This window comes from Geospiza fortis, unplaced genomic scaffold (assembly GCF_000277835.1).
Source record: "Geospiza fortis unplaced genomic scaffold, GeoFor_1.0 scaffold10, whole genome shotgun sequence".
Classification (NCBI taxonomy): Eukaryota; Metazoa; Chordata; class Aves; order Passeriformes; family Thraupidae; genus Geospiza; species Geospiza fortis.
The window spans coordinates 2,251,820-2,254,737 of NW_005054326.1; the positions used below are offsets into that span (position 1 = coordinate 2,251,820).

At 38.0% G+C, this 2,918-nt stretch overlaps 1 long non-coding RNA gene across 5 annotated transcripts in view; it reads left to right on the forward strand.

The window, feature by feature from the left end:
* LOC115947870 overlaps positions 1–2,918 on the forward strand; it is a 184,991-nt gene that overhangs the window by 96,078 nt on the left and 85,995 nt on the right. Inside the window, exon 1 of one of the 5 annotated variants that reach the window (XR_004081722.1) lies at positions 1–30. The exons of 3 other annotated variants lie outside the window; for them this stretch is intronic. This is a non-coding gene — a long non-coding RNA (uncharacterized LOC115947870). Of the gene's footprint in view, positions 31–60; positions 665–2,918 lie in introns of those variants that run through there. One more of the 5 variants, XR_004081726.1, reaches the window with a different exon arrangement.

Sequence of the window (2,918 nt, forward strand, 5' to 3'; positions counted from 1 at the left end):
GCTCGCGGGCCGCCGTCCCGCCCTGCCAGGGTAAGCTGCTCCCGCCGGAGCGCAGGGGATGCCAAGTGGGAAAATCAAGTTTCGGGAACTACGTGGGGATCGGCACATTGGCTCGCGTCTGCCTGATAATTTATGATTAACCAGGAGTGCGTTATCAGCCCGGCGAGGTCCAGGCTCATTCGGGAGGATGGCTTTGCTGCCTATTAAGGATGTGATAGACTAATATTTGCTATTGTTGCTGTTTTTTAGGTTCTCTTCTCCCTCTCTATCGAGTCTGCCCCTCCCTTCGCTAGCCTGTTTAAAACCAGCAAGCTTCATTTTCTTAGCAGACAAAGGTCGATCACAGCTTTTATTTCTGAATGCAAATGTTCTAGGACTTGTGCCAGTCCTGCCTTCATTGAGCACAATATAACTGCTTTCCTGAATGGCGCTTTTCCCTTTCCTTCTAAAAAATAAAAAATAGAAGGGAGCTTAAGAGAAGAAACAAAGTTGGGCGGTGCAAGTTTTTTACATTTATTTAATATTTCGGTCTGTGTGAAGCATTATTAAGCATCCCTGTGCAGAGCAGCTGTAACATAGCCACCAGCCAGTGCATGGGGTTTATTTGTAGGGACACATACGAGAGAAGGGACCTGGTGGCATTGCTCAACTCCTGGCTTTGCAGGTAACTATCTGATGCTCTTCAATGATTGTATCTCATCACAATTACATTTCCTGATTTTCTTAGCGATGTGAATTTGAACGTAAATATTTTCATCATTCATGTTTTAAATTTTTTGATACCTGGAATTGTTCATTATTAGTTTCTAATTACCATTTTTATCATATATTTTAAAAATTATGTTTTTCAAGGCCTTTAAAGGTCCATAAGTGCCAAAAGTGTATTTTCTTTTTATCTTTTTATGTATGCGACCTGGCACATGCTCACGCACACTCCCACTCTCTTTCTCTTTGGGTGTTAATGAAGGAATTTATTTTAAGTAGAATACTTAAATATTAGAGTAATGCCATTTATAGACCAAAGTAGCATGTGGCTAGAGATGTACTGAGTTAGGCACAATTTGACAGATAGTTAAACACTTAGGATTTATTACTACTGTGAAATTGCCAGACTTACAATAATAGGTATTTTCAATTCTTTATATAGACTAATCTATGTGGAAATTAAAGTATCTGAAAATAAATCTATTTTAGGACACTTTATGAGGAAACTAGTCCTTTCATATGTATTTCTAAACCAAAATGCTTTTTCTGCGCACTGGAAAAAATGGGAGGCTTGTATAAAATATTTTAATCTTTTCCTGTTAATTTTATTTATGTCTAGGATTTAAAGTAAATAACAGACCAAATACAAATAAGTTCAGGGGTTTTCTCTGCAAAATAAAACAAACAAACCCCCCCAACTAAATAAAGCTGCCCCCCCCCCAAAAAAAAAAACCCAAAATAATTTGAAAATACTTAGTGATTTATACAAAAATAATTTTAAATTCAGGCCATTGACAGCATTGTATCCAAACCATCTCCGTATTGGCATTGCATTAGAAGTGTTTTATGGCAACATAAACTGAAATACAACTCATAACTTTAAGTAGTAAAGCAGTATTTATTGGCTGATCATGCTCAAAGTAACTAGAGAATATTTTAGGGAACTGTGTAGATTAAGAAAGGAATTTAGGAACATATGGCTTGGTGATAGCTAAAATTAATTTCTTCAAAGTAGTTTTTAGAGGCCTGTAGCAGCAGCACAGTGCAACGCAAATAAAATCTTAGTTGAGGGTTCACAAACTGCTGAACACTCCTCACTTAGAAATTTCAGAGTACTTGGCAGTATTGCTCCTAATGATGCTATTTATCTAAAGAAGGTTTCTTTTTTATCCTTAGGTTGTAGTACTTGGGTGCTGCTTTGTTGATGAGGACTAGCTTAAAGGAATATAAAATTGTATCTCACATATTAGTTCATTATTTTGTGGAGGCTTGCTAGAAATTAACTCTGCAAGTAAAAGAAGCAGAATTGCCTGGTTTATTTCGCAGTGAGGGTTTCTATAAATATGCTGATCATAGCAGTGTATAAAGACCACGTGCATGTTAATTGAAGAGGGATTAAAATCTGTTCATTAGATTGGCAATTTCCAGGGTTTAAATTTAAAATTATTTTTAGTCTGTAACTTGAAATATAAGTGCTGATAGAACTATTCAGCCCCTCAGATGAATGTCTTCAGAAATTATGCATGTGAGCTGGAGCATTTACATTTTGAAAGTGTTTTGTGTTGGAGTGCCAAAATTCTCGTACAAAATGTTTGGTGCATGTAATGGAAAATGAAAAGCATAGACAATACTTTGCTTAATTAAAAGATTTATAGCTGGCTAGGATGAAGTTTGGCATATTTTCAGATAATAATTATGAAGTTTTGCATATTTTCAGGTAATAATTGAGTGAAACAGAATTAAAATAATCAATGATAGAGCAAGTTGAGGGCAAAATGAGTGTTTCTTCCTCATCTCAATCCTCAAAATGCAATTTTGTCCTCCGAAAGGAAATTTAAGGAGTTGCTGATAAATGAACTGTCTCTTGTTAACCTCCCACCTATCTTGGCTGAAAATCTGGCTTTTACCTCCTGGTGTGGAGAGCGAGGGGAACACAAGGGTGAGGTCCATGTGCTCTAGGCCTGAGAGGGTGCAGGGTGCTGGGCAGAGCCGCGCTCCGTGCGTGGCACAGCAGTGATCCCCAGGAACAGGATCTGCAGGCAGGCAGCCTACCATGGGATCCTCACTGCCAGAGATAGCAACTGGGCCATCTGGCTAAACTTTTTAAGATTAATTGTAATTTTGTCCGGATGAATGTTGCCAGGTTTGGATCAGGTTAAGAGAGATTTTATTGTGGGTAAAGGAGAGGGAAAAGGGAGAAGGAGAAAGGGAAA